Source organism: Meriones unguiculatus, chromosome 6, assembly GCF_030254825.1.
Source record: "Meriones unguiculatus strain TT.TT164.6M chromosome 6, Bangor_MerUng_6.1, whole genome shotgun sequence".
NCBI classification, from domain to species: Eukaryota; Metazoa; Chordata; class Mammalia; order Rodentia; family Muridae; genus Meriones; species Meriones unguiculatus.
The window spans coordinates 56042946-56052062 of record NC_083354.1 but is presented as its reverse complement, the minus strand read 5'-3'; the positions used below and the strand labels follow the sequence as shown (position 1 = coordinate 56052062).

The 9117-nt window shown below is 38.7% G+C and overlaps 1 non-coding gene across 1 annotated transcript; it reads left to right on the top strand.

Annotated features, from left to right (window-relative positions):
• The first annotated feature begins 1819 nt into the window (after positions 1–1819).
• Positions 1820–1984, top strand: LOC132654946 (U1 spliceosomal RNA). The gene has a single exon (XR_009592547.1). It is a non-coding gene; the product is annotated as a U1 spliceosomal RNA (small nuclear RNA).
• Positions 1985–9117: the final 7133 nt, after the last annotated feature.

Genomic DNA, 9117 nt, shown 5'->3' with positions numbered 1-9117 from the left:
CATAGAGCAAAGGACATTGTCAATAGAACAAAAAGGCAGCCTACAGACTGGGCGAAGATCTTCACCAACCCTACATCTGACATAGTGCTAATATCCAAAACATTAAAAAAAAAAAAAAACTCAGGAAATTAAATATGAACAAACCAAATAGTCCAACTAAAAATGGAGTATCAAATGGCGGAGAAGCACTTAAAGAAATGCTCAGCATTATTGGTCATCAAGGAAATGCAAATTAAAATGACTCTGAGATTCTGTTTTACATATATCAGAATGGATAAGAGAAAAAACTCAAGTGACAACACAAGCTGGAGAGGTTGTGGACAAGAGAAACATTTTTCATTGCTGGTGGGAGTGTAAACTTGTACAACCACTTTGAAAAGTCAATCTGGTGCTTTCTCAGAAAATTAGAAACAGTTCTACCTCAAGACCTAGTTATACCACTCCTGGGCATATACCCAAAAGATGCATATGTTCCACCATACAAGGACATTTGCTCAACTATGTTCATAGTGCCTTCATCAGTAATAGCCAGAAACTAGAAACAACCCAGATGTCCGCCAACCAAAGAATGGATAAAGACGCTATGGAACGTCTACACAAAGGAATACTATTCAGCTATTAAAAACAAGGACATCAGGAAATTTGCAGGCAAATGGATGGATCTGGAAAAGATAATCCTGAGTGAGGTAACCCAGACCCAGAAAGACATGCATGGTATATGCTCACTTATAAGTAGATATTAGCCGTGTAATACAGGAAAACCATACTGCAAAATCCACAACCTAAAGAAGCTAAGTAACAAGAAGGACCCTGGTGAGGATGCTTAATTCTCATTCAGAAGGGCAAATTGAATAGACGCCAGAAGTGGTGGAAGAGAGGGAACAGGACTGGAGCCTGCAAAGATGCCATATGAAAGACTTCACCCAGCAGGGGATTGAAGCAGAGGCTGAGACTCACAACCAAACTTTGAGCAGAGCACAGGGAGTCTTATGGAAGAGCAGGGGGATAGAAGGACCAGGAGGGGAAGGAGCTCACAAGAAGATCAACAAAGCCAACAAATCTGGGCCCAAGGGGCCTGGCAGAGACCGATACATGAACCAAGGAGAATGCATGGAGAGGACCTATGTCCTCTGCTCAGATGTAGCCAATAGACAGTTCTGTCTTCATGTTACTCCCCTAGTAAAAGGACAAAGGGCTGTCTCTAACATGGACTCTGTTGCCTGCTCTTTGATCACTTCCCCCTTGTGGGGCAACCTTGCCAGCCCACAGAGGAAGAGGATGCAGGCAGTCCTGATGAGACTTGATAGGTTGGGTCACTTAGTAGGAGGAGAGGGCTCCCTGTTTCTGGTGACTGGGAGATAGAGGCAAAGAGGGAGGGAGTTTGGGACCAGGAGGGAAGGAGGGGACTATGATCTAGATGTGAAGTGAAGAAATTAAAAACAGAAATTTAAAATTTTTAAAAAAGAACACAAACACATTGCAAAGTCAACAGTCAAGTGGAATAACTATTCATATATAGCTACAGAAATACACAGATTCATATTTTAACATCTGTCTCAGAGATCTGTCTTAGTATTTCAGTGCTAAAGTACTTCAGTCAGGGGTGAGAATATTTTATGACGTATGACGTCTTCCCTTGATTTTTTTTCCTGGCAATTCTCTCCGTAAAGCCAGTGATATGTTACCTTTGTTGATAACAAGAAACTTGTATTAAACCCTTGGAGATACTCTTCCAACTTCCAACATTTCATCAAAAACTGAATCCAACCTAAACTTCAAAAATATCTAGGTTGTTTAAATCACAAAAATCCACCATAAAATACTTACCTGGAAAGGGAGATACCTCAGTCACAAAGGTGGTTTTCTCAGGGCGAGCTGGCCTGTCCATTGCATTCCAGGTGTGCTGACCCTGAGATGTCCCCAAATGCAGGAAACTCAACTCTGTAATTTGTGTAGCAGGGGACTACATTTGTACTCTTCCCTGTTGAAAAAAAAATCCATCATAAAATTTTATCTTCATAGGTAATAGCCATAGACATACAATTAGATTATAGATAGGTAGATAGACATACATGAATCACATACATTTCTGAAACCTTATGTCTTAGATCCATGTTGTAAATGATGTGAAACTGCGAACACATCTCATTGTGACTTCTCAAAATGTTCCCGTTACCTTTTCAGATGGGCTCAACCACAACAATTCAGAAATCCTAATCCAACTGAGAGCTAAAATATAATAAAGAATTTTTGTTTGTTTGTTTGTTTATTGAGGGGTATTTTGAGGCAGGGTTTCACCGTATAGTTCTCTCTGTCCCGGAGCTCACTCTGTAGACCAGGTTGGCCTTGAACTCACAGAAATCTGCCTGTCTCTGCCTCTAGAGTGCTGGGATTGAAGATGTGTGCCAGGACTGTACATCTAAGAAATATTTTCTTAAAATCTCATAGGCATATCCTAATACCATCTTTCTGAAAGCAACTACAGCAGCTGGGGATGTGTTAGGAATTCAGTGAGTAGCATGCAGACTATGCGTTTAATGAGACCCCCAGGGGGATATGATGTGCACAGGAGCATGAACCCCACTATTGAGCTACATGCTAACTTTATTTTATTTTTATTTTTGAGGTTCTGGGGACTGACCTCATGACCTTGCATATGCTGAGCAAAGTGTGTGCCGTTGAGTGACACCTCTAGTCCTCACACACGTTTTAAATAGACCTACCACTTGCCATGGCTCACATGACAGTGAAATTTGTAGTCTAACTTTTGTCTGATTTACAAATGTTTAAATTCATATTTTTGTAAAACTATGAAAAACACATTGATTTGTTTGGGAATAAGTTATCTCCATAAAAAAGACAGCAACTCTCCCAATCTCTGTACATTTAGTAACCATATCTACGTAAAAACCCTGAAGCACACTAGATATTTATTTAATGTCTCTTCTTTGACTGCAACATTTTCTTTAACACTTTTATTTAGGTTTTATTGGTTTATTTATTGTTGCTATGATAAAACACTGACCAAAAGCAACTTGAGGAAGAAAAAGGTTATTTTACCTCACATGTTACAGTTTGTTGGGGAGACAGGTTAGGACAGGAACTCAAGGCAAGAGCTGAAGTAGAACCATGGAGGAATGCTTCATACTGGCTTGTGCCCCCTGACTTCCTCTGCTACCTTCCTTAATACAGCCCAGCCCACAATGGGCTGGACCATTCTTCATGAATGAGTAATTTAAATGTGCCCTATAGACATGTCCACTGGCCAATCTAATGAAAAGAGCTCTTCAACCAAGGTTCCCTCCTCCCAATTCTGTCAACTTGACAATTGAGATTACCTATCTATCCATCACATCCCTCTTTCTGTCCGTCATGGTGAATAGATTCCTGATGCCTCAGAGCTAGTAATATCTCGTCTGAAATGGGCATTTAGTTTGTGATGTAGATGAAACCCATTACCATTTTACAGCAGGGATATCACAGAATAAGTCTTCAATCTCCTATCACAGCTTAGTGTAAATTTTCAGTCTCTAAACTACCTGAGTCTTTGATGACATTTACATCAAAACACGGAATGAAGTCAGTACCCATATGTCATCCTCAAACAGTTCCACCTCAGTTAATCAATAAGATGAAAGAAAAGTATGTACATGTAAATTGTAATGATTTGCCATTGCAACTAGCTGAATTTGAAATCACAAATATTCCAAATATCCATCTTCTCCAGGCAACTCCAGCAACACCAATTATCAAAGAAAGTATTTTTATTCTATTAGCCCCGACTCGTTTAATAGAAAAACTAATTACATTGTGACAATTGAAATGGGTCAAAAGTTCAGATGACAACAGAAAAGCCAATCAATGAGCACACATTTTCCAGTCAGGCATCCATAGTGCCATTATATTCTTCTTGTCTCTGATTTAAATCCCCCGTTAATATTCTCAAGATTAAAACATAGTAGGGGAAAATACATACAGCTCCATACTTTCACTTGCTCTTGACTATGGCTCTAAAGTTCAGTCTTATTAATATGACACACATAAGACAAGTCATAAGTATGACCAACTGGGGACTAAAGCCCCCATGAATCCTTACATAACAGAAGAGCACTTATAGGTTTAATTAATCACATTAATTGGATTAATTAATCAATTAATCAAAACAAACTTTACATGTTACATACAAAATAAAATAATTTAGCCGATATGATCAACAATATCACATCACCAAACAGAAGTAAATACCTCTATTTAAAAGGTCAGAAATATGGGAAAGGTAACATATATTAAAGAAGTGTTTTTGCAATAGTAAAAATTATATAGATGCTTGAATTCCTGAAGAACAAAACTGGAATACCAAACAACATAAGACAAGTTAATCTGACATCTAGGAGTATCCATCTCAATTCTCTCCTTGGTAAAAATTCTAAAATGTATAATGTCTCTGCTTTTGACATTAGTGACCTCTTCCTCTTTCTCTCTTAGCGCTACTCATTCTGGGGGCCTGGTAGGAGCAACCAAGAAAATTCTGCCTTTGCAATTTGTTGATCCTCTTGGTTCCTCCAGGCCCGCCCTCAGGCAGAAGGCCCTCCGCTACTGAAAAGCTATCCCAAGAGCATCAATTGTTCAGCAAGACACTCGCAAAAGGGTGCCTGGAACCACCATCACAGCATTACAACAGCGCCTCTACTGTGTCTCATATTAATGATCTTTCATTTTAGTTAGAATTTCTTGAGTTAATATTACTCACTGAAGCCCTAGCAAGCAACAAGAGGTTTAGCTCCTATCACTCTGCTTCTGGAGTCTGAGGGAAAAAAAAAAAAAAAGAAAGCAGTAAGTGACCTGAACTGGGTCAAAGTAAATATCACGAAAACTCATTAGAAAATTTCTGATGATTTGCTCCAAGCTGAAAGTACCAGAAAGTTCCAGTTCAGAGCCAAGAAAACATAAGGTTGGCAATGAGATCAGGCTACCAAATAAATGTGAAAAATTCTTTCATGTCTCTGTATGTTTCCCCAATTCTCTCTTTTTCTCTTTCTCTCTTACTCTCTCTCACACACATTTTCTTGATATTTCTTATTCCTAAACGCCTACACTTTCAAAACTCCCAATGCCTTAAAAATGTAGAAATCTAAAGCTGTATGTTTGATCCATATTCTGAAGATCTCCCACCTACGCTGAGTCTGAATATTTTTCAAAGCAAATTAAAGGCTTTATTTTCTTTCTTTGCCTAAAACCACTAACCACCTTCCGAGATAAACTCTTAGTTTTCTCTCTTGATCATTGTAATAACCAAGAGCAAAAGCAGACACTAGAATACATTGGAAACTTTTTCCTGAAACCGAGGATTCCTTTTGGAAACAAAAACTGATACAAGAACTGGTTAGTTAAAAAAAAAAAAAAAAAAAAAAAAAAGGATTTTCTTTGGAGAAAGGATTCTTTGAGATCTGTTCTCCCAGCACCAATGACCTCTGAATGAATATCATCACTAAACTTAGACCGAGAATTAAAAGTCACCCAATATATCAATATCAAGTGAAGTCTCATGTCAGGAAATTGCTTTGAGTTTCTCTTCAGATAGAGATAGACATACAAAGACAGGACAGAAGTCAGTAACTTCTCACCATTTTCAAATCATCATAATTTTTTCTTGTATTTATCTGGAGACAAGGTCACATGTAGCCCAGGTTAACACTGAACTCACTAAGTATATATAGCCAAGCTGTATATGGCTTTTCCTGGGGAAACATGTACAAACATCAGTTTACCCCAAATAGGGAAATGACAACAGATCAAAGAGATGATTTCATCAAAGCACTGTTGGGTGAGCCAGCCGGCTTACTGGGCTTACTTACACAGCATGAGTGACTCTAACAGCTACATCATCAAGAAGCCCTCCCCACTGACAAAGATTCATCTCTGGAGTTCTATGCACAGCATGCAGGCTGCTCAGCTGGTCAGTCTCTACTCCCCATCAGTTGTAGATGCGAATAATGGGAGAAGGGAGTTAATATGAATTTTTCCTATGTTTCAGGAACTTCCTGAGACTTACAAATTGCTTGCTTTCTAAGCTTTATAAGGTTGCTTACTTCCTAAGTTGAGGGACTTAAATGGTTAAATTTTAAGAAAATTTTTACACATCAGGGAGGCTGGCTCTGAACGTTTTGTACCCTTGAACCTCAGTGCTAGGGTGCTCATATATGTCACTATACCTGGCCACATATTTAAACCCACATATTTCCTCGCTTAAATCTGTAGAGCAAGGACTCCTGAACTGATATGCCCAGACCTCAGTGGTTCACAGTGGTCAATCAATAGATCTACAGGTAACATAAAAGTTTTTGAAGAAAAAAAAAAAAAACAATAGAACAATTATGTTAACAAACTTCTGGAAAGTCGTGTAATACAACGATTTTTCTGATTCCTTGTTACATGTATCATAATGATCACTGGAAAGTTGTGGGCCTTATGAGCATGTGCTGATCAGTTCTTGTTATGTATCCTTCAGGTAATAGAATACTTTATACAGATACTTTTTGTTTCTGATGGTGAACTTTCCATCATTTCTATTTTTATAATTGTGAATTTAGTATTTTCCGTTATGTTTAATGCAGAGAAAATGTTCCTATTTGAAATTTTGGATCAATGACTCAAAAGAGGTTCAATGATGCATGAAGGTAATGTTGACAATAATAATAATTTTGAAGAGTTAGGATGCCAGACAAATAAAAGGGAATGGAACTCCATTGAACATGTAGAATGTTAATTTGTATGTATTTGAATAAGTGAATATTACAGTTTGATGATTTTGCATAAACAGATGAAAATAGAACAGAATATCTGAAAATGGTTGTTTAGAGGAACATCAAATCTTTTGGTTCCCAACCCACTTCCATTTTGTGTTAGGAAACTTTTTTTCAAAAAAGTCATAACCCCACAGAAACTTCATTTTAATTTTTACTTTATTTTTTTCTAGTATTTTGTAAATTTTTTTATTCTTTATTAATTACACTTTATTCACTTTGTATCCCTCCTGTGGTTCCCTCCCTCCTCCCATCCCAATCCCTCCCTTCCTCCACCCTCTGCACGCATGCCCCTCCCCAAGTCCACTCATAGGGGAGGTCTTCTTTTCCTTCCTTCTGATCCTAGTCAATTAGGTTTTATCAGGAGTGACTGCATTATCTTCTTCTGTGGCCTGGTAATGCTGCTTCCCCCTCAGGGGGAGGTGATTAAAGAGCAGGCCAATCAGTTCATGTCAGAGACAGTCCCTGTTCCTATTACAATAGAACCCACTTGGATACTGAACTGCCATGGGCTACATCTGTGCAGGGGTCTTAGGTTATCTCCATGCATAGGCCTTGGTCAGAGTATCAGTCTCAGGAAAGACCCCAGTGCTCAGATTTTTTGGTTCTGTTGCTCTCCTTGTGGAGTTCCTGTCCTCTCCAGATCTTACTGCTTCCCACTTCTTTCATAAGATTCCCTGTACTCTGCCCAAAGGTTGCCCATAAGTCTCAGCATCTGCATTGATAGTCTGCAGGACAGAGCCTTTCAGAGATCCTCTCAGTCAGGCTCCTGACTTGTTCCCTCTTTTCTCCTTCTGATGTCCATCCTCTTTACCACAAGAGTCCTCCCTCTTGGTTAATTTCTTTAGGCGTACAGATTTTAGTAGGTTTAGACTATATTATATGTCTATATGAGTCAGTATATATACCATGTGAATCTTTCTGCTTCTGGGATACCTCACTCAGGATGATCTTTTCCAGATCCCACCATTTACCTGCGAATTTCATGATTTCCTTGTTTTTCATTGCTGAGTAATATTCCATTGTGTAGATGTACCACAATTTCTGTATCCATTCCTCCACTGAGGGGCATCTGGGCTGTTTCCAGCTTCTGGCTATTACAAATAAGGCTGCTACAAACATGGTTGAGCAAATGTCCTTATTGTGTACCTGAAACTCTTTAGGGTATATGCCTAGGAGTGATATAGCTGGATTTTGAGGAAGCACCAGATTGATTTCCAGAGTGGTTGAACAAGTTTACATTCCCACCAGCAGTGAAGGAGGATTCCCCTTTCTCCACAACCTCTCCAGCATGTGTTTTCACTTGAGTTTTTCATCTTAGCCATTCTGATGGGTGTAAGGTGAAATCTTAGGGTCGTTTTGATTTATATTTCCCTGATGGCTAATGAGGTTGAGCACTTCTTTAAGTGTTTCTCTGCCATTCGATATTCCTCTATTGAGAATTCTCTGTTTATCTCTGTACCCCATTTTTTAATTGGATTACTTGATTTGTTGCTGTTTAAATTCTTGAGTTCTTTATACATACTGGATATTAGTCCTCTGTCAGATATAGGGTTGGTGAAGATCCTTTCCCAATCTGTAGGCAGTCGTTTTGTTATGACAACAGTGTCCTTTGCTTTACAGAAGCTTTACAGTTTCATGAGGTCCCATGTATTGATTGTTGCTCTTAGAGCCTGTGCTGTTGGCATCCTGTTCAGGAAGTTGTCTCCTGTGCCAATGAGTTCAAGGTTCTTCCCCACTTTTTCTTCTAAGCAGTTTAGTGTGTCTGGTTTTATGTTGAGGTCTTTGATCCACTTGGACTTCAGTTTGGTGCAGGGTGATAAGTATGGATCTATTTTCATTTTTCTGCATGTAGACATCCAGTTGGACCAGCACCATTTGTTGAAGATGCTGTCTTTTTTCCATTGAATGGTTTTGGCATCTTTGTCAAAAGTCAGGTGTCCATAAGTGTGTGGATTTATGTCAGGGTCTTCTATTCGATTCCATTTATCCACCAGTCTGTTCCTATGCCAGTACCATGCAGTTTTTAGTATTGTTGCTCTATAGTACAGCTTGAGATCAGGGATGGAGATACCTCCTGAAGATCTTTTACTGTAGAGAATTGTTTTAGCAATTCTGGGTTTCTTGTTGTTCCATATGAAGTTGATAATTTTTCTTTCAAGGTCTGTAAAGAATTGTGTTGGTAATTTGATGGGAATTGCATTGAATCTGTAGATTGCTTTTGGTAAGATGACCATTTTTACTATATTAATCCTGCCAAGCCATGAGCACCATCTTTCCATCTTCTGATAGCTTCTTCTAATTCTTTCTTCAG